The 23744-nt window shown below is 43.3% G+C and overlaps 1 protein-coding gene across 14 annotated transcripts in view; it reads left to right on the top strand.

Annotated features, from left to right (window-relative positions):
- The window catches only part of fbrsl1 (fibrosin-like 1), a 337336-nt gene that overhangs the window by 187355 nt on the left and 126237 nt on the right, over positions 1-23744 (top strand). The window lies entirely within an intron of this gene.

The raw sequence follows: 23744 nt of genomic DNA, 5'->3' as shown, positions 1-23744 counted from the left end.
GACTGCTGGGCTGAATCTTCCATGTGAAGCACAGCTTACGCAAGCAGTACACCCATAACAAATTACACCAGCACCTCCTCTCGACATGACTTATCCTCCTGTGTAGATGGAGATGCGAGACATTCCGTAAGTTATTGTGCCGTGTGCCCTTGGAGCTGACGGCGTGTTTACACAACCCATACTCCTCTCTGCCTCCCCCTTGGCTCTATTCCCTAGAGAGATTTCAGGTCAAATCCGAGCCGAACCGCGAGAACACACCTCTCTGAGCCTCCCCGTTCGGGTGCACAAAGTAACGGCCCGCTGTCATGGAGAATTTAGGTTGTAATCTGCGGACGGTGACCTCATAAAGTGTGCTGACCGTCTGGGACGAGGAGGCCGAATGGGCACGCACCATTAAACTCACAGACGCCATCGGTGTTAGATTTCAATGCTCAAACTGTAAGCAGTCAGAACCAGTGGCACTTTGAGTAGTCGCCAAATCGGTGACCTGCACCACTGGACGAAGAGATGTGGGTTTAATAGTTTCTATGACATTGTTTTAGAGTCCTGAAATCCAACTGTACTAACTCTCAACTGAGAATATACAGAGCAAAGTGAGTATGAACAGTGGGGGTGTCAAATAGAGGTAAATAACTAGCCAGTAATTTGTGGTACATATCCCCAGTAACAGCAACACAGTATAGCAAACGCTTTTATAGCGAATCATCACACACTGTTGATCTTATGTGAAGATTCCACTGTGTGACCAGATGGAGTGCAGTAAAGACATGCACAACTGTCCCGTGAGAGACTTTTTTTTGTTTATCACGCAATATGTTTGAATAAAGTCAGAATGTGATTACGTTGTTTGTTAAAACACAACAAATGCAAAATAAGGGAGAAAAACCATTGGTTTCTTTTTCGGCTTCATTTCTCTTACAAACTTGTAAACAAAAACAAAGAAACTCATTTCAAATGAAAGCTTTGTTTTCTCTGAAGTTGCGTGGTTTCGAGCTCCCAACAAGGGTTAAAGCGGCCCAGAGGCTGCCCTGGCGGTTCTTTTTAAGAGCCCCACTTAAGATCTCTTTTGTGGCTCCAGATGTTTTGTGTATAGCTATTTATTTAGCTTGTAAACAGGCCGACAAAAAGCAGCAGGCATAATGATGGAGAGGCAGAACCGCGGGCGACATTGTTGCAGGGCCTCACAAAAGATAGCTGTATATGCTTAATGTGATTTAGAGACGGGGGACTTTATCGCCTTTGAGAGGGAGGTTACCAAATTGAAATGCAAATCGTAACATTTTGGAATTCATTAGGGTTGACACGGCCCCTTGGAACAGCAACAACAGAAGATGAACGTGCATTGTTGAAGGCGGTTGGGGGAGTTCGCATTTCTGGCAAATTCTTTCTCTAGAGAGGGAATGGAAAAGAAACGAGTCCGACCTCCCACTTGTTATTTTAGTGCCGTGACGTCCTCCTCGAATTCCTCCTATGAGTGTCGATGTGAAGACGGCCATCATCGCCAGGCATGCTAGCTACAGAGTTCCCATACGGAACAGGTGGATTGTCCCCTGCTACACTAATGCTGCAGCATACGAGAACATCTGCCAAGCAGTCAAGTAACACGCTAACCCCTCTAGGTATGAGAAACAGACGTTAGAATTATGATGACAATATGATCCGTCATATTATCTAATATAAAATGTTGTCTGCTGCAAACTTTGCCTCCTAACTAGAACACCAAGTTTTCAGTAAAAACTAGAAGGAATTTAGCTTTTGAGGAATTAAAAAGTTAAGTTGAGTTTGGTGGGGAATCGGAGATGAACGCTGTTATAAAAGCTTTTTTATTCTTTCTCATTCTTTGACAGTTTCTATCACTCAGTTATTCTGACATTCTCACAAACAAGCCCGCCGCACAAGCGTCCAACACACACACACATTCATCTTCCACTGACGTATGGCAAGTCCTGATCTGTATCTCCCACACACAACTTCCCCAGAGATTGATTAAAATCGGAGAGAGACAGGCCTTGACATAGCTGCTTTTGTCTGAACAAACAAAGGCTGCCCGGTAATTGGAGTCACATTGAGAGAGGGTATTTAAAACAGTCTGATAACTAACACAAGCTGCTGGCTTTCGCTGGGCATTTCATGTACCCAGTCGCCTTTATTGGTCTAGCCCTGCTCCGGGTAGTCTGTCAAAGCAGCTCCCTTTATTACCTCAGGGAACATTATACGGAGAAATCTGTCTTTCAGAAACGGGTTCAGGAGGTCTTTCACCTCCTTTTTTCCCGCTATGGGTTCCTCCTTTCGGGGCACTTAAACGCACCACCACCAATTTTGGACAGCTACAAGTAGTGGATTTGCAGTACAGTTGGGTAAAGTTTCCCTTTCTGTGTTTGATGTATATTAAATGCAACTTAAAAATAATAAGGCCCTGCCCTGGAGGCAGACGTGATTCTATGGGCGTGTAATCCAAGCAGGCCAAATACCCCACAAGTTACAGATGATTTAAACACAAAGTGAAGGTGCTGAGTTAGACGCAGCGAGACAAGAAATCAATGAAACATGGCCAGACAAAGTGTGTCTGATTGTTTACATACCTGGGACTGGGAGAGAGAGAGAGAGAGAGAGGGGAAGAGAGAGAGAAATGACTGCCATTTTATGTCTGGATTTGGAGGTGAACAAGATAGAGATCAACTCCAAATGGCTGCAGTCCAGAGGGCTCGGGGCTCAGGGGACGCCACTGCCTCGCAATCCATCGCTCACCCAGACATAGACACTCCATTACGCCGGCTCTGAACCTGGATTAAATCCCATCCCCAACCCTGATTGTCTTTCCACCTCTACTCCGTCCTGTTGACGTTGGCCTCCCCCGGGCCGAGGAGGCGGCTCTGCTTGATGGCTCGTGCTGAGTCACAGCCCGGCCTGCTGCTTCCCAGTGGATTAGCCAGAGAGAGCCAAAGGTGAGCTAAGGGTAGATGATTGCACTAAACCCTGAGAGGTCTCAGTGTATTTGCACAGTTGTCCCAGCGTAGTGATAAAAATGTGAAGGCTCACAATCAGCCCAGTGATGTTGAGTAACATTTTGCTTATATGAGTGTCTTATCTGGGTTTGGCTACACATTATACCCATGGCTGTTTACATGTTCATGTTGGATTGTGTGTTCTAGCAATATTTACCTTTTGTGTTGGTGTTCAAGGGCAAAGAGAGTTCTCCCTGCTTGTGTCAGTCGTACTTTCCCCCGTTGGTCTTTGTTGCATTTGAGGTGGTGGCCAGCATATAGAAGTGTGCCAAATTGATAGCCAGTATCTTTAACTCGTAACAGAAGTAATGTTTTGATCGCAGGATGACAATGAAGCCACCTAAATATCGTTGCTCCCAACAGGCAGTGAAAAGTAATACCCAGACGGACTTGGTTGGTGCTGATTACAGTGGTTGACTAACACTGATGTAGAACCATGTTCCAGATGGCTATGGGGAACATGATTTCAGTCACTTAGTCATTTATACAGTTTGTTTATGGAAGAACATTGGAAATATTATCTCACCAGATGGAAGGAAATCTTTTTAATAACGTGTAAGGCACATTAAAAGCATTGGCAGGTTGATGTAAAGTAACAAAAAAACACTGATTTAAAGTCGATGCAAAATATGCCACAATCATATCAGAGTTTCTATTGTCCCAAAGCTAACATGGGTGGCGAGTAATGGACACAGTATATGTTTTATTGGCACAAATGGTCCCCATCTGTAGATATGTACTTTTTTAATGATACAGCACAATTTTTATAATTTATAGCACATTATTTTACGGGTCCCCCTGACAGGGTACCATGGACCCCACTTTGACAATCACTGCCCTAATCAACAGTATTACTGCAATGTAGCGTCCCTCACAAGCACACTGGTTCAGATTTCCAATAACTAGTTGAAACAGACGAATCATGTTCCGATTGATGTTTGTTTTACTGTAACCATGACAACTCAGAATGTAACGAACTGTTTGCTTCATTCTCTGACTTTCGGTGATGAGGTCATTACTAGTTTAAACATACAGTACTTCTGAATTTGGACTGAATTGTAACAGCGTATCTAAAAAAAATCCCTTAACCCTGTGAGGCCTGCAGTCACAAAATGATATACATCATTTAAAGGTGCTAAATTCAGAATTCAGGGCATATCTATTTATGTTTATTTAACCTTTATTTAACCAGGAGTAATCATTGAGATTAAAAATCTCTTTTCCAAGAGTGTCCTGGCCAAGAAAGGCAGCAAGCACAGTTACGCGGTTACAGACATAAACAAACATAACAATTTAAAACGAAGACAAAGAGCAAATTACACAATCATAAGGTATCGAAAAAACAGCATTCAAACATCTACGGCCAGATGTGCTTGCTTCCAAGTCTTTAGAAGCACTTTAAGACATTCAGTGAGACCAGCTCTCAAAGATTCAGGTCATTTTTAAACTGATTCCAAGAAGAGGGAGCAGCATACTTGAATGCCCTTTTTCCCAGTTCAGTACAGACTTTGGGGACAGTTAATAGGATTCTGGGACCAAAGACAGTAACTTCCTGTCCTTTTTTGAAGGATTTAGATACATAGGTAAGATGGAAGCAGACCAAGAATACCCTTATGAATAAGAATACGCCAGTGGTTCAGTCTACGGGTGGACAAGGCAGACCTATTGCCTCCACACGGCTCTCAACATGGCGACAGCTGAGCCAGTGTTTCGCAGCTAACGGTGCTAACAGTGAAAATAATGGCAACAGTGCTGAGAGAGCTAAACAGCTTTAATCTGGGAGGCAAACCGGGAGGGTGGGTGCTACGCTTCTGCAACGGCGGCGTTGTATGAGCTAGCCAGTGGGGCACGCTCACATGCACGAACATGCACTAAAAGGCACGCGCGGCTGGATTACAACACACACAGAGGGAGAGAGACTTTCATTCTCTGCTCAGGTAGACATTACTCCTCTATATCTTTACATAGGAAATAGTGTTTGATGCTATATTAATGCTCTGAATATCATATACAGCACCTTTAACATTTGAGAGTTTTGCAATGATGATTATGTTCCAGTCACAGAACTACATTCCTATTTTTTCTAAATAGTTGTTTGCTGCTATATTAATACTCTGGATATCATACAGAGAACCTTTAAGTGTAAAATGTAAAAAAGACCACATTTACATAGTCAATGGGTCCTATTGTCCCTTTAGGATGATAAGTAGAGAACAACTGCTAGCCAGACAGTGTTGTGAGAATTTGGTTAATGCGTAAATAGATGAGAATTAATTTGGGCTTCACAGGGTTAAGTGAATCCAAATGTGTACCTGGCAGTATAATGCTAGCAAACATACAATCTCGTGCTTGTACACTGCACAGTCAATAGGTTTGTCTATGCTCCCCACACCCTATACTAGACAGAAACACAACATGATAAATATTTATGCATCTAATTATTCTATGTGCATTATTAATTGCCCCAAAATATCCCTCCAAGAGGATCTCATTAGGGGAGGAAATTAGTCAAAGCTAATAACGCTCATAGTTGAAAAGCATTTTTTAAACATCATCCGTGTTTCCTCTCTCATTTTGCCAGTGCTGAAGTTCATAAACTGCGCCGTGGGATGCGTTCATTAGAATTAGTATTTCCTCAAACTGAGTTGACTGGAGAAATTGTGTGTGATTAAATATTAGCTTGAATATAATTAGCATTTATTAGCAAGCTCTGCTATGGCAGATAATGAAAGTCTTAATGAAATGCTTTGTTGAATTTCTTTAAAGGGGGGGTTGATTTTCTTTTCTCAACATTTGCAGTCAGCATGCCTCAACCCAAAATACAATATAATGTACATATTTTTTTTTATTGACTATAATCTAGACAGCTGCTGTAATTGTAACATCCGACTATCGGGCCATTCACTGAGACAGTCTGTCTGCTCCACAGCCTACCGTGAGTTTAATAGGCTCCTCAGTTCTGGTAGAGCTATTACCAAATCCAGCACAGACCATTAGGCCGCATGGGCTAATTGCACATTAATTGGATAATTAGTCCTGCACTTTGTTTTTTCTCCCGTTTTCTCAAATCTTCTCCCTCATTTTGGCAAGCGCTCGGGTCATTCGCTAGATTTCCCTTTTGTCGTTATGTTTTCCAGCGCAGCGAGAAAATACAGTAGGTGGTGCAGTCATCCTGTGGCTGGAGATTTGCCGCGGGGAGGGGTTGCTCCACGTGGGTGGGAGGCCAAGGCTGAGAGGATTGATGGAGCCCTAGGTTGTCCTCCTCCTGCGCTGTCATGTTGACCCACAATACACGCTGCGTTTGTGTCTCCGCCAGCGCTGAAACCAGGAAGAGGCATTGCATAGTTAAATAGGCAACAACTCTCTAGTGCGCGAGGTGCATTATTTATGAACTTTTTAAAGAGATTTTATTCATCCCTTCCTCGTATTTTCTCCCCGCCATTATTGTCTGCGCTTTAGGCGTGTGCCTCGGCACTCTCAGATTGCTACCATTAAACCCGGGGAGCCATCTGATGGAGTTATCAAAGTAAATGTTTGGCACATTTGATAGCGTTTGAAATATCCTCCTGTAATAAAGCTCTCCGGGGAGAAAGAGGGACAGGTTTCTCATGCAAATAGCCGGTTTTCTGATATCACACGGTGTCGAAATATCCACATTTATCTCAGCGCTGTCAAGAAACACACGGAGCACCCTACTGATATGGCGGTTGATGTTTTGGCTAGGTGGGAGACGGAGGAACAGTGTTTGCATATGACATCGGGCCAGGCAGCACTTAATGAAATCATTATCTTAAATTTACAAGCAATGAATCTCCCAAGCCGCAGTTTAATTTTAGTGGTTGTTTTATTGTGCATATGGTATACATATGGAAGCCAGGCAATTAGAAACAAGAGAAGACGTGGATGCCAGAAACCTAAAATCATATGAAGGCTATAGTGAATGCTCAGATGGCTGGTGTGTTGTAGACGTGCAGACTTTGGGGAACAGCGAGGAAATCTAGTGATAGAGTGTGAACTGCTCTGCTTTAATGAGCAAAGCATTGTGGTCCTCTATCAGACCCTGATAGGTCTCCTACTGATTAGACAAGTTAAAGCTCAGACCTTCATTATTCCCAGAGGAAGCAGCGCTCACTTTCGTCTCAGCGCTAATAATAGCCATAGAGTATGATCATTCCAAAGTGTTAAAATGCTCCTTATAAACATCGGTCTGTTTTCGTTTTGTTTATTATTCATCTCGTCCAATTACCATTCTAAAGGGGAGTGTTTCTCGCCAGGCGCTGAGGGAATAGGAGATTAAAAGGCAATGAGGAAACATCTGTGTCTCTGCCTTGCCACAAATCTGCATCTCATTCCTACCACTGGCATCCAAATAGACAGCGCCTACAATGCAGGGAAAAAAAGTGAAAACACCGAGGCGCATAGGGCTAGCGAATAGAGGAAGGGTTACCATAGAAACACATACCTCGCATGGGTTTATGGGCTGCATCCTATCACATGCTATCAATACCATAAATCTTCTGGCAGGGAGGGCGGTGGTTAAGGTGCCTCGGCAGTGAATGACAATGTGTTGATCTCCACATATCTGCGGAGATGCATCCAGGCTCTTTAAATCAAGAGGGAAACGGCATCAGATTTAGCTTGTGACAATAGAAAGATGGAGAGTGCCTGTAATGCGTTTCCTTTCATGAGCCTGTGTGCAAACAGATATTGAAAATCAGGAGGAAAAAAGGATGCCAGGCTGCCTTTCCTGTATATTCATGTCAGTGTGGAGATGGATGATTGCAAAATCAAAACTTAGTGGAAAGCATAATGCGCCACAGAGCTATACATTTATGCCTGATAATCTTTGACTGGGTGTCATCATGCTTATTCCATTCACTCGTCGTACAGCTGTCTGCACATAAAAAAGCCAGCAGTGAGAATTGTGTCAGAGCACAGCGGTACATCAGTGCAATTTCCACAAATGGCATCTTTTCCCAAGCTCCCAATCCTCTCGACCTCTGGCGCAGAGCGACACCGCTGAGAGCATTATCAGATGTGTTTGAGCAGCTCCCATCAGCGCGACCCCGGTGGGCGGCACAGATCTCGAGTGACCTTTTCTGCATGGCTCCCTGATATTAACGCAATCTCCCCCGCCTTATTTACCATGGGAACATTTCACAGAGTATTAGACTTAATAAATGACTTTTTTTTCCCTTGGCTTCCATGTCTCTTTTCCTTCGCCATCTTTCTCCCCATTCTTCCCTGCCCTGCTCCCGTCGTCCTCCCTGCTCCTGAGCCGATAACCCGACCTCCCCGGGGGCCCGGCCTCCATAATCGCGTCAGTTCACGGCCCTCTTATTCCAGCAGAATTGCTTAATTGGTATGTGTTCTACATAACTGTTGGAGTATTAGACTCACAAATGAAGGTTAGAACCTCAGTGCTTGTAATCGACTGAAAGAAATTGATTTGTGCTCAGCTGCCCTTCTGGGACGAGACTTTATGGTTCTCTGAAGAAATGAAGCTTTTATAATTTGTGTGTTCTCCCCCACACCCCCTCTCTCTTCTCCTCTCCTCTCCTGTCCTCTCTCTCTTTTTCTCATTTCCTCCCTGCTAACTGCTTTGTTGACATTCATCAAAAGGCAAGAGGCTGGCAATTTAATGGTGATGTGTCTGGTCTTCCATGTTACAGTGCACTTGCATACGCAAACACAAGTTCCCCGGCTGTAAAGCAGGTGTAGAGTGCCTGAGCAGTGAATATCTATGTGTCTTTTTGCCCCCACAGGGAAATCGAATCATAGCTTGGCTACTCTGTCAATGGAAATCTGATTGCATTATGTGTGATCATGTAGAAGTAGTGAAGCGGCGTCGCATTAACCAAACCTGACCAACGAGCATAAATTGGCTTATGATTGATCTTCTCAGATTGTGTGGCGCTTTAAGGCTTTGCATCAATAGCTGAATGTGTGTGATTAACTGGGGCCTTGTCACTGCTTTGTGGCGGAGCAACTAAAGTGGTCAGCAGGGGGAAATGCAAGAATGTGGATCCATCCCAGTTTTAGCGAGACAGCAGGACATATGCTGGCACATATGCAACGAATGGTGTTTGTATTACATTTTATAAGCTTGTGTAACTGCTCTCAATGTATCCTCATACGATGGCTCGTATGATATCTTAAGAAAAGTTGTTCCTTATTTTTCGTGCATTTTCCCACAAAAGTGCAGCAACTCGTGTCAATTCCCGCCCTGTTACATATAGTCTTTTCAAAATAAACTTCCGTCTTCACAGGAAACAACTTAGTTAGGTCTACGCAACAAAACAAATTAGTTAAGTTTAGGAAAAGATCGAATTGGTTAGGTTTACAAAACAAAAGCAATTAGTTAGGTTTAGGAAAAGATTGACTTGGTTAGGTTTAGGCAACAGAACGACTAGTTAGGTTTAGGCAACAAAACTACTTAGTTAGCTTTAGGCAACGAAACTACTTAGTTAAGTTTAGGCAAACAAAACTACATATTAGGTTTAGGCAACAAAACCACTTTGTTAAGTTTAGGCAACAAAACTACTTTGTTAGGTTTAGGCAACAAACTTTTTAGTTAGGTTTAGGCAACACAACTACTTAGTTAGGTTTAGGCAACAAAACTACTGGGTTAGGTTTAGGCAATGAACTACTTAGTTAGATTTAGGAAAATATCAACTGGTTAGGTTTAGGTAACAAATCCACTTAGTTAGGTTTTAGTTTTCACACAGGGTACGAACACAGGTCTCCTGGGCGAAAAGTCCGGTGTTTTTTTGACCCACCCATCCACCCCGACCTCCTCCAAATGCGGCGTTTGTTGCTTCCTGGTTCACGATTACATGGATTACATACAAATTGATTTTGTGGAATGTATACGATTACATTGCATTACTTTCTGTAGGTATTGCTACAGTGTATGAGAAGAGCCTGCTGCTCTTTATAATATGTCAGCAGTATAATTGTTCACTTATATGATCAAGAATGACAGGAAGTGCACTAAAGTATTTTTTTTTTATTATTGTGCAATAAAATGTTAAAAATACAAGTGTTAGACAATACAAAACATGGTGTTGAAAGACAGAAGAGTCATAAAATAATCAAAACCAAACACAAAAAGGGAAAACAAACCAACAAACAAACCGCCAGAGAGAAAAAGGAAAAAAAACACGTATCCTGAATTAAAGGGTTAGGAAATACAGACTTCAAATGACAAAATCTTTCCCTTTAAAATAGCCAGGATGAACCGGACTTAACACAGTGTATCCTGCAGGACTGTGGTGCTGCCGCTGTCTGGCTAGTGTCTCATGCATGACAACTCCCTCTGACTTAGGTGACCGTCGATTATTTCTGCCTGCTTTCCAGGTGGGCAGACTCAGATGTGCTCAGTGCAGAGGTTTGCTCAACGCAAAATCACATTTCACGCTCGCGCTAATGTCACCCAGTGAGTGAAGTAGAGTGAGAACTGGCAGGGTGGTGTTTACAAATGAGAACACCCCGAACCGCAAGCCACCCTGACACCAGATGCTGATTTGATTATGGGGTGGCATGTAAGAGAGTCTATGAATGTATGGAGCAGTGCGAGGTGGTACATTCAAAGTCGATTAAGTGAAACAGATGATGAGTGTTGCGTTGATTTATTTATGTTTTATCGACATGGAAGGTGTCATCTTTGAATCGGGGCTTTTCACAACATGGGAGTGGTTTGAGGGAGGGATGGGTTGTGTTAAGCTCCCTGTGAGGGAGTTCTGTTTACAAGGTGAGGTAGATGATTCTTCTTGGGGCTCTTCCATTTGAAGTTGCTCTTTTTCGTGTTTTAGGTGTGAGTGCACATTCGCTTTAGGTGCTATCTGTTTGTGTTGAGATAAGTTGAGCAGAAAATGAGCACATTCACTCCAGTAGTTCAGTACTTTGATGTATCTTTCTGCCCTTCGGTGTCTTAAATTATAACAAAGAAACGTTCTTGAATGCTGGAGACGTAGTGTTTAGAGCTGCAGATCTTTGAAATTATTTAGCACTTTTAGAGAACTTTTCAAGAAAGTCCTGTTGTTGTCAAAACAGATTAATTATATGTGAAGCACCTCATGGAACTGGCTCACAAACTCACTCATTCATGTTTAGCGGGCTGCAGATTCTCCACAAGTGGGAGTTGTTCAGTCATTTATTGTAGATACATCTTTTGACATATAGAATCTGGTTAGAAAACCCCCTCCTCAGCAACCTGGAGGAAAGAGGAAACATAATGACACTCTGCAGTATAAACCATACACTGATGGACGACATGACTACTCCCAAAAGTGAAGCCAAAACATCTGGATCGCCCCCCTGGTGGCTGGCTGCAGTATAGGTCATAAATCCTGCCCCCTTCTATGTTAGCGCATGGGACATGGACCAAACTAAAAAGTCAAAGTACACGTCAAATACATTTTTCCCAAAGATGGTTTCTGTCATTTTAGGTAGTTCTCATCACGCTGATGTATGTTCAAGTGTTCATTTTTTCTGATAAGTTGGTTTTAATTATTTGATGCTATAAAAAGGGGGTGTTGGACAGCTGTGATTGACAGCTGCTCTGAGGGAAGTACTAGCGCAACCGGAGGCTTGAGAGGCGATGTAACTTTCACTCCTTCCATCACGAGTCTGTGTAATAGAACATGAGTCAATTTGATAATACATGCAAGATATTATGTTTAGTTGTTGTGTCTTTCTAGCCAAACAGCTACCGTGGTGCTAACGTAGCAGCTAGCTGGCTCACGCTAACAAGCTGCGGCCGTGCTCGGCTCGCTATTGGCTCGGATGGGTGTGTGGGCGGGACGTTGATACCGCAGCTCCCACCAGCCGATCATTACTGCACAGACTCTGGCTCCAACATCAGAATCTCAAGATGGCAGACCCCATATCCGGATATTTTGGCTTCACTTTTGTACAGTGGGAGGAAGTGGAGACACGTCGTCCAACTTTATATGTATTTATACGTATGTCTACAGTACAAACTCTGACATTTTGCAAGTTTAAATATAAAACATGCTAAAACTTTGCTTACAGGTGACATAAGTTTTGCAGTTACTCAATTACTTTACTTGCCTGAAGGTGGCAGCTGTTGACATGGCAGAATCTGCTGCTATTACTAAGTAATAAGCTCTGCAGTTGGCTGATGTTGGCTGGTGTCAGATGCTTTAGACATGTAGAGATAAAGTGCTAACATGTAGAATGAAAGCCATATAATGTTAATTTTTCATGGTAGGCACAAATGAAAGACAGATGACAAAAACGTTGCGACAGAAGTGAATCCTGTAGTTGATAGTCATAAGCGATAAGAGGATGCGTGATAAAGAACGTATCTTAAATGGAATGTCACTTATACTACGATGACATATTTCAATCATACATCTGATGATAAAGCAGAAAACTACTCACAGTAAAACCTTCCCCATTTTCTCACAACAAAGTATTCTCTATATGTGATCGTCCCTTATTCTTCAATCCTTGGGAATTGCCAGCAGATGTAAATTGGGCTTTGACAGCCTGTAGCAGCAGCACTACCACTTAGACCCAACCTCCTAATCAACTCTGTGCGATTTAACAGTGCATCCGAAGCATTAGTATTCCAGAGCCGGATTCCTCTTGGATCCAGGCTAGGATTATCCAAGCTCTTAACATCTTAGCTAAGCTGGTTAACACCTGTTTTTATTGACATCTGAACACCATCCTAGGCGCTTCGTCTTCTGTGGTTTTAAAGGATCTTCTCTTGCTCTCTTCAGTAGGCTAGTCCCTCCTCTTCATCGAGGCTGCAGCCCACATAAATGACTGCTTTTCCCACCACAAGTATTGGTAGCGGGGTCAGCAGCTTTACTGTGGTGATTAGGAGCACATTTACATTCTTATTGCAGCCCCATTGTAATATGGCTACATTGGAAGTCAAAGTACTTTGATGCAGATATAAATCACTCGTCTAGAGCTAGGCCTGGTGAACTCTGAGTTTTTTTTTGCCAAGTCCAAGTCTAGACATGAGTTACAATCTCAAGAATCCCATACTTCACTGTACATTCTTGCTCCCATGTTTCAGAGTAATTTGCCAGGGAAAAAAAGAAAACAGGCTCTCTCTATGTGTTTATTAGGCCTAATATTTCCATTGGGGCCCACGTTTGCCCCAGTGTAACTGATGTAATATTCTATAAAAAAAACATTTAGGCTGTTGATACAGCCTGGGGGATTCTGGTTAGCAGAGGCTGTGTTAGACTCAGAGAAATCCTCAGACTTCTCTGTGTGTGTCTGTTTCAAAAAGTCTAGCCAGGTTCAGTGGGGGAAACTTTGAAGAATGTCCCAGGGTTTGTCTAAATCATGCGCCATGGATCCTCTTAGGCGTTGCTGGCATTAGAGCTGAGCCCTATCAATGATTCCATTAACCTAAATTCCAAACCGGGCCTCACAACATGACCATATTAACCCCTCGGATTTCACCAAGCTCTTGATCCCTCGCTATTTAGATAGACAGGAATGAATGGTCACTCACATTTGTCTGGCTACCGGCTATGTTCCCTGCCCCAGACGGGGAATTATCTGTAATATGACCCCCCTTTATGTGGCCACATGTTTTCTGCTTTTCCTACCCTATAACTGTAACAGAAGCTGATTAGGCAACGGCAGCGGTGATATGAGACGATAAGGTGGACAAGGACAGAATCCCAATGAGCTGATTTTTACCTTTTCCTCCACGAACAATAATCATCCCGGGCTAACAGCGCCGGAACGAGCAGAGAAGAGGAAGAAGCGAGTGTCTGCCTTCATTAGGACAAAGGGAGGGTGAGCCGGAGAGCGTCTGACAAGCCAGCAACGCCTCATTGTCCCTGATCTCAAGTTTCATAAATTTCCACGGCTCTCGTTAAAGGACGTGTCGCTGCTGTCACCAGGCGCTAACTCGTTATCTCCTCAACGCCGTAAAACGCTGTAATTAACATTCAACAACTGTAACCGATCCAGCATTCTTCCTCTCTAGCCACTAATTGCCACACTATTGTGCTTGCTCATAAGTGGGCCTTGTGTGTGTGAATGTGTGTACACATTTGCATGGTACATTTTGATTGTAAATAGAGGTGAGAAAGCAGTTCATCGAACTTATAGGTTAACAGCGTTCTCTTGCAGGAGTCATTGAGTTTATGCCTCAGTCGAAGACTCATCTACATAGTATTTTTCGGATATTTTTGCAGACATCTGGACATTTTAAAAGCCCTCTATCCAAGAGCTGGTAAATTAAAGCTTTGTCAACGAATGCTTTTAGTAGACTCCTCATGGGTAACGCAACCTGTATTTTTACCGTTCAAGAGCGTATTGGAGACCATTTGTCGAAATCACAATTACTGTAATTACAAATTTCAAGGAACAGCCTGCCTGTGGTGGTGAGGACACAAAGTGTACTATTATTTAAGGAGCTGCACTATTCTCCTGTCCGCCATGTATGAGCATCCCTCTTACATATCATATCCTCCATTGCATCAACCTCCAGTTGGGAATGTATAGCTGTCACACTGGTATCCACTTACAATGGCACAAGGAGAGAGCTCACCACTCTTAGTGATTTTTTTTTTTTCCCTTTCAAGGCATCAGATTGTCTTTCATAGTTTCCCGTGGATACCCAGCAGTGTCAGCTCCGTTTTAGTAGGAAATGTTTTTGTTTCCCCCCTTTAACTGCTCCTGCCTGACCTTACCGGAGCAGCAGCCATCACAACAAGGCCTTATGAATAATTAGTCTGGGTCAACTGATACTCTCTGGCTCCACACACCGCTGTCATCTACTCCGCCAGCGCCAGCCAAAAGCCAATGAACTGTGTGCAATTCTGCTCAATTGAATCAGTTGAAGTTGATGCAGCTCCCGTTGTTCGGAGGTAAGCGGCTAGATGTAAGCTGATACGGGGGCTACCCTCGAGGCCGAGCGCAGAACGGGAGCGGGGCCGTCAAACTGGCAGCGTCACCAGGGCCGCGTTTGGAGACTTCTACGGTGGTCTGTCACAGATATGCAATCACCTGGTGCTTTATCTGTATGCTGCTGGCCCCGGCGTTTCATTCTCTGGGGATTAGCGCGAATGCCAGGGTAGGGTTTCCGAGAGCCAAGACAGCCCCAGGAGGACAAACAAAACCAAATGGTTGCATAGTTTTTCTTGTCCTGGTTTCATGTTCGGGTCAGGGGAGATGTGGTGCAGGTGTCTGGGGATTCAAGTATGTATCTAAGCGCTTTATTGTCAGACACATGATGTTCATGTCTGTCTATTGTCTCTCAGATTCAAGCTATTTTATTTAAAGAGGACCTATTATGCTTATTTTCTGATGCTTGCTTGTATTTTGGGGTTTCTACTAGGATTTAATGTTCAATAAACGCTTTATTTTTTCATGCTTGCTGTGCTGCAGCACCTCTTTTCACCCTCTGTCTAAAACGCTCTGTTTGAGCCATAGACTGTATATAAGAAGTGGAAGTGGTCATCATGGCACTACCCATTGGTTTGTGGACTACCGTTTTGAAGCCTCCAGTTCTGCATTTTGGCCGTCTTGATCTTGGCTATTTGTAACCAGAAGTGGCGCAAGAGGGTAGAGCCAAGTACAACCAAATGCTGAATAAGACATTTTTAGGCGACCGAAAAGATTATAATTAACTTTCATGAACTGAAAACACACTGTGAAAGGGTTAAAGTTGTAAGATGAAAACACTCTTAGACCGGACAACGCAGTGGTAGAGGCCTGTCAATCAAAAGGTAGCCACGCCCTAAAGCATACTCTGCTTTATGGTCTATTTGACTCTAAATGGGACCATAATTTACTAAATGAACATCATGCTGTATTGAAGAAGACTTGAAACTAGCGATTGAGACTATAAACTCATGTTGTAAGTGAGAATAGGGTCATGTTCTCATAGACTTCTATACAATCAGACTTCTTTTTACAACCAGAGGAGTCGCGCCCTGCTGGCTATTAGAAAGAATGACACTTACGCATTGGCTTCAGTTTTCAGACTCTGGAGTTGCCCACTGGTTTGAGCTCCTGCCCCGCCCCTCCCGAAAAGCCCAGTCTGCTCTGATCGGACAGCTGGCCCACTGTTGTGATTGGTCAACCGAACCAAACTCTTCGGGCGCCGCTCGAGCTCCGCTCTAACTAGCTTTGTTTGAGGGTGTGCCAAACTAGCCCTTATGCAAATGTGTTACTTGGTGACATCACCACGTTATCAAAGAAAAGCCGGGACTTCAAGAATGGCGTTTCAGGCAGTTCAGTAGGTGTAGTGTTTCTGTGGGTGAGAGGAACTGCCGTTTGGCGTGGACTTTGGGCTTTGGGCTTTGTAACTTTGCAGACCTTTTACATGCACAAAAAATATATATAACACAAGAAATAGAAAAAGCACAAAAAACACAATAGGTCCTCTTTATTATCTCCACAAGCCTCCAGAACAGTGTCAACGCTCCCTGACAAAGTGTTCAGTTGGGTTGAGATCTGGTGACCACTGTATGAAGGCCGTAGCATATCATTTACATAGTTTTAAAACCATTTAGTTGACCCCTCATGCCCTCTATGAATGTATCCGCATTCATTATTTTTCTACACTCATTTATCAAGCCACTGCTAGAAGCTAGAAAACCAAACGTAGTATGTGTTTATTTCACAGGACTGAGCTTCAGTTTGTGTTGGGTTGTGGCTTAACCCCATATATAGATAACCTGCTCTTTTAGCAACTCGCAGCACCCGTTGTGGTTTTACGTACTTGCACAATGGGCACATAGATTGCGGTTTTTCTCACATTTTCACAACGGCTCACCACTAACGAAACTGCTGTAGCTGCAGAGTTTGAATTGTCGCTGCCTCCCCTCCTTCCTGTTAGAGTTCTGTAGAAATTGAAACTGTGCCAAGAAATATTAATTATTCTCCAGAGAGATTAGATGAAGAAAGTGAAATAACTTTTAAAATATACCTCACTCATGTTGGTTTTGCTGTCAGGACTTTGGAGGACTCCGGATTTATTTGTGACCAAATAACAAACATGATTAGCTGTTTGCCTAGCAGTGAAAAGCTCCATGCCTCTGTTCATTACAACCTCAAACTCAGGTCACAGAAGATTCTCTATTTAGGTTGTTATTAGGCTCAATATATAGTATCACTGTCAGCTGATGCGTGGTGAAGACACAAAGACATGCTTTCAACTAAAGCGCTAAATTGTGTGCTTAAATCATTTTCATGCTCATATCGCCTCTAATTGGACCTGCCACATCAACAACACTGTGTGTAGTCTCCACACTGTGTCGATTGGACATAGATGTGGAAAAAATGATCTCTGTGATGAATTTTTAAAAAAGGAAAGATGCTAACAAAAAGGTCCTTTTACCAGCACCATGAACAAAGGAGAATTTATTTTCATCAGGGGATTGCAGCGGAGAAGGTGGAAAGCATAACTGAGGGAAAGTGTCATCATATGGCTTTTTTTAAATGAGATTGTTAAAGATAGATCTCATTTTAATTTGGGCTAATGCGAGGAACACTATCAGCCATTGACCGAGGGTGTCTTATGACTGACTTAACGTACTTCACTCTGCAGTCTTGTGCTTTTACTCTGCAGTTTCAGTTCAAAGTCCTACACTCCGCTGTTTAGTTCATGAACTTGTGCGCCCCACCTTCTTCCTTCCCTTCAGCTCCTGGAAGCACAACTATATTAGTGTCTCCCAGAGAGCGTCGGGCAAGTCTGCTGCTTCTGTTTACAGGCTATTCAATCACTCTAAGTACTAGTGGCAGACTGATTTTCTTGGAAACACATTTGCCACAATCCCCCCTGGCTCCTTACATGCAAGGTATTTATCATATGAAAGTTTGGAACTATCTGACTCGCCTGTTTTACTAGGCTTGTCCTAGAGCTGGGACTGGTAAAACATTGTAATATATGCACTGCAGTCAACATTGAACATAAAAATATCCCAGAATGCTGTGAGATTTACGCTCTGTCACAGGGAAGTGGTTACTTTTATAACACCATCGCACTGGAGATAACATCTCACAGTTTACAAGTTGTCTTCCGGTAAAAATGGCTCATTTGTTCTTATTTGTTTTGGGGTTTTTTTTTTTACCTCTCAGTGAGTTGTGTACTTTGAGCAACAAAGTGGCAGCATTTGTTTTTAGCCTACTTAGCATACAAAGCTGCTGGAAATACTGCAGTGTGCCACAGCGTATCACATATTTTGTGTGTGCGTAGTGTGTGTGTGTGCTTGTGACCTCAAACTGGCGACAGCCCCTGCTAACAGCTGGTTTTCTGCCAGTTTTTCTGCAAGGCTATGAGAAAATTAGCTGAGCTGTGTGGTGGCTTGTAGCACCCTAATATAGCATTAAGCAGGGTGACCGCCGGGCTCACTCAAGATTGATGACTGTTGTCTCGCATGAGGTCCTTGTTCACAAGGTCAAAGGTCACAGGTCACATTCATAAACTGACCTACATGCGGCCTTTCTCATTCCCTATGCTGTGTAGGTTATTGTAAGCGGATACTTAGAACTGTAATTTTACGTTTACAGCGTCGGTCACCGTTGTGTCATAACAGCTAAAATGTCAACCTGTGAGACCCCCCAGCATCCATGTAATAAACAACATGCAGGGGATTGAGTGTCGGCATGTGTTTTGAACATGTCCTCATCTCCTTCGGGCTTTGCTCTTCTCTCTTTGTCTGCCTCCCTCTGACCCGTCTATTTACCCAGCATAACCCATACCTCTGTAATGACGAGCGTTCCTTCATCAGCCATGTTTAAACTGCAGGCAGGATTAACTTGGCTAAAGACTTAATGCACACGCACAGTCACCCCATGCTCTGTTTGCTGTTTCCAGGCCACAGATCGACAAGCGGCTCCGTCAGGCTTCCCTCTCTTGCTTGTTCTCTGTCCCTCTGGGCTCCCGAGGCCGCCGCCGCCGCCTCCTCCTCCTCCTCCTCCTCGCTCGTCCTCATTTCGCCTGAATTAATTGAGTTCTCATTTTTGTGAGAAAGCTCACAGGAGGGCCGTGTGAGGAGAGAGAGAAGAGTGATAGAAAGAATGAGAGACACAGTGTGAGATCAGTGGGCAAAAGCCCAGGGGGCAGAGCTCTCCCAGAGGTAGGCAGTCACCAGTTTCCTGGGGGACGGTGAGTGAGGCCCCTCTGCACTGACTTATATCTTTATCCTCTCAACAGTCACCCCTCAGCACTTCAGGGAAGACCCATAGGCTGGTGGTCAGGGTCAGCTCCCCCTCCCACCATCACCATCCCATCATCCCAAGAGAGCCTGCCACCTAATTTAAGCTCTCTGTGTCTGCAAAGCTAAGGAGTGGAACACTGAAAATGTGTCTGTTAAAATAAAAGTACTGGTGCATTACTTTAAAAAAATAAAGAGCACAAGTAAAGGCTGGTCCACACTAAACGATTTTTTAAATCGTAACAGATTTAGAAAATATGAGAGACCCCACACATAATGACATGTTATGTTAAATTTAACAGTTTTGTTCTTAAGTGTGTGGTGAGCAACAATTTGGCCAAAACAGCACACAACACACTAACAGATTGCATTCATGAACAACAAGAGTCCTGACTAAAACAATTTCCTGCGATCAAACGTTACTTTAGTGGTAACAAACATGGTGGAAGACGGGCAGGAAGAATTAGCGACGTTAGTTTTTACTTTGTACTGAAGATTCACGAAGGATGGATGGATGAAGTCATGGAGACACGTTAAATAAACACTTGTGTTGATGCCACAAAACAACAAGTTGGTCCTCCATTTCTGAGCTCCATCTTACTACTACTTTACGCTTCGCGTTTTGCATTAGCTCATGCATTAGCCGCAATATTGAACATGTTTAATATTTACGATTTGAAATTGGTTCGACAGGATGGATTTCTCAGCCAATCGGAGGATGTGAAAAACACTCCTAACATACCTCACACCACAGGAAAATCTAGAAAGATAATCTTTAGAACCATCCATCACCTTTGCTGGCGATTGTCAGGAGGGGGGATCAGGCCCAAAATCGGCTTGATTCTCGTGTAGTGTGTACCCGGCATAAGACACAAGCCACGTTTCCATTCACATATTTCTATGTGCATGTTGAAGTATCATTTTAGAAAAGCTGTATGGAAACGGCAGGGTTAGTATGTGTAACTTCTGACCAAACTACACTGTAGCCAAGTTTATTCGCTCCAAACCAGTTGATGGAAATGCACCTAATTCGCTTTTCTTTCACAACATTTCAAAAGTTTGCTTAAAATTCGCTTCACAATTGAATGGAAACACGGCTGCAGACAAATGAACATAGTACTACATAATTTCTTCTCATTTTTTTATGAAACTAGCCAGCAAATTCAGCAGCAACCAAACTAAAACTAACCAAGCACAGTTTACTGAGGGAAAGTTTATTTTGAAAAGGCCCACACTCAGCTAACACAGCTCTCATTGTGCAGGGTTGGGTGTTACATGTGATGATTCCACAAATTCAATCCTAACCAAAGTAAATATGTGACCCGAGGACAAGGTAGAGTTATTGCTGTGGAAACTTAAGAAGCCTTAGTTGACCTCATCACAAATACTAGATATGGAACTAGCAGGCGTGATGTGCACCCACAGACGCTACCTTGGCCTGAACCCTTTCAATTATGAACCATTACAACTTCTCCCCCTGCAATATTCATGCACGGGCAGATCACTCCTTCTGACGTCTTGGGTTGCTGTAAGTTGAGATAAACACTTGCTGAGTTGTAACAGCCAATCGCCCGCCTCTATTCCTCAATGTCACTGCCTTAGCACTCAATAATTCAAAGCTTGGCGGTAATGAGCTCCCCGTAGGCCCTGTCCCCAAGGAGCCTCCCCACTGTGCCTCCACTGTAATGTAGTTATATCTCATGTCAGCTTTCAAATCAATTACATTTCTATCTGATGGCTATGTAATTGCGCCTGATTGAGTTTTTGGCACGCCAGCCAAGTGTGTGGCTCCCAAACTCCAGCCAGTCAAAACAGGAAGCTTCATCAAATGAAACTGCATTTCATCCTGATTGAGGTCGCTTGCATGATAAGCACAAGTGTAATTATGATAATAATAACAATAGCAATCTGTGTTTTCTCAGCTTTGTTGTTGTTATTTTTTCTCCTTGCTCTCCAGATGAAATTTTGCCCCAAGGACTACGAACAACATTTGTTTTATTCAAGATGCAAAGGCTGATTTGATTGTTTGTAGCACGTGCAATTTAGTAGATTAAATGTAAACCATAATGCTTTTGTATACATTTAAGCATCTGGAGTCTCACTTGGTTTTACTGCAGCAAACCTCTCATGCCTCCGCGCCCGGCGACAGCACCGCCTGTCCATACGTCCGGCAGGCTTGCCACAGTAATCGGTGTTACTGGTATTATATGGTGGTCGGGCATATACCAATTACATTACTTGCCCACTGTCGTTATGCTCTTTTTCTAGAAATAAAACCCATTTAGTTCAATTTGGCGTATCAGCGGCTTGTTATCAATACATAGTCGGACGACGGGCGCTACAATCTGAAAGTGAATGTGTCTGCTCCGTATGGAGTCTCAGCTCAGAGCAGCAGGAGTCACATTTCACACACAGAGAGTTGACAGACGATGGTGGAGGATTTGGTGTCAAAGCGAAAAGCAAAAGCGCCTTTTTGGCAATACTTCGGATTTAAACCCAATGATAGAAGCCACCATGCGGAGTTACCCAACGGTAAAGTTAAAATTAGCACTCTACATATATTTAGAGACGTCTTTTCTTGTGAAATGTCCGGTGTAATCGGTAACACCGGTGTCGTCTCAAGTCTATTAACCGATGGGAAAATAATAACTAACTAAATAATTCTAGTTTTTTTCTGGAGGACTACACTTTCAGACTAGAGCCATAGTGACCTTTACGTGTTGTGGTTAGATTCTGATGTCAGACATATAGTGTGCCACTGCAGTCATAGTGTCTTTTGGCATAATGCCTAGAAATAACAAGCTAACCTCTTACCTACAGCAACTAGCTGACAGCTGAGGTCACAGCAATATTGTTGTATGTGTCAGATCTTTCAGAGTTTTATTGACAAGATTGGATGGATTGATAAATGGATAGACGAATGCACACGTGGCGGGATGGACGAATGGAAATACGGATGGATAGATGGATCAACAGAATGCATGGCTGGATGGACAGAGGGAATACTCTAATGGAGTGCTATTGAGATAGATGAGGGGGAGGATGCTGTGGTTAGGTGCATCAGCAACTAAATAGTGATGAATTGTGGCTGCTGTCAGCAGCACTAAGTATAACAGACATAGTAAAGCAGCCTGGCTCATCCATAATCAGCAGACACAGATTGTTTTCATGCCAGAAGAGAAACTTCTTTGGAAATAGAGCACTGAGAGCATCTACCAATCTGTCTTTCCACCCTCACTTCATCATCCCTTTTCTTTTTATATCCCCTTACTCTTGGTGTCCTTGCCCTTTAAATCTCCTCACTTGTACTATTCTCTCCTCATTTCTCTTCTTAAGGTCTCGCGTCTTTCTGTCGGTCTGTCTCTCCCCCTCTCCGACAATGTCTTTTGTGTTAACAGCCTTCCATTTTTTTGCAGTGGGAGAGCCACTGGGTGCACATCTACAATCTTGCCTTTCATTTCATGGCTTCTGGAAATGGATGTTTTACTGCCTTCATTAAGGCATGCGGCAGTCAGCCCCGTGTTTTCCCTCTGAAGTTTAGCTCCATGAACCTCGCCATTAGAGGACATTATGGCCCCAGATTTCAGGGCACAGTGGAACACTGTATAATTTGATTAGTGTTATTAATCAAGTGGAATACCGCTCCTTTTCCCCCCTTCATCTCCCTCCCCTCCTCCTCCTCCTTTTTTTTTGCCATTTCAATCCTGCTTTCAAACCCTTCAGACGTTCCCTTCCCTCTTCTTCCTCCTCCCCTCATCTATGCACCTCTCTGTCGCATGCACTATACATGCAGTGAAAGTGACAAAAGGCCTTACGCCTTCCCTTTTAAAAACAATGATTTACCACTTGTTTTTTTTCTCCCCCTTCACACACCCCCTACGCACCCCCTCTCTCTTAGCCCAGGACATAAATCAATTGAGATGAAAGTTCCATAATTGTGCTTGCTGGGAGGGATTTGAGCAAAATTGCGCTATGAATTTTTTAAAGGGAATTTTTACTAGCTGTTCAGAGAGACTTGGGAGGCGAAGGAAGGTGAGGCCACGAGGATTTATGGGCCTGGATTCTTCATTACTGAAGTAATTTTCCTGCAAATGATAGTGCAGCACCCTGGAGGAGGGGGGGTGCACTGCCCGCCTGGGAGAGTACAAACCTGCTTAATCTCTCGTGGAGCGAGAGCAGCTCAGAGCACTAATATCATCTGTAAGGGACTGAGGCTCCATTTGTTCACATCTAAACTGCAGCAAGTGTATTTGTGATTCATAGTAATTGATTGCTCAGATTCGCTCCAAGAGCGGCTGTATGAGTTGATTTCATTACGAAGGATAGCTTTGTTAGAACTGCTAGGAAACATGCTCCGGGGTCGTTTTTTAATGGTACACTGTTTTCACAAAAGATGTACATGTTGTCAGACATTTAAAGTGTTCAGTTTGATTTGTCTAATTGCAAAGGTTTAAAGGTGCAGTCGCCGTACATGTGCACTGCAGTAGCTGAGGGATTAACTGGGCTAGACATTACTAGTCTATTACAATAAAGATGGAGGTGAGAAAGAACAAGGAATTTAAGAGGAGAC

The sequence above is a fragment of the Sebastes umbrosus genome, chromosome 8 (assembly GCF_015220745.1).
Source record: "Sebastes umbrosus isolate fSebUmb1 chromosome 8, fSebUmb1.pri, whole genome shotgun sequence".
NCBI classification, from domain to species: Eukaryota; Metazoa; Chordata; class Actinopteri; order Perciformes; family Sebastidae; genus Sebastes; species Sebastes umbrosus.
This window is presented reverse-complemented; position numbering and strand designations above follow the sequence as displayed.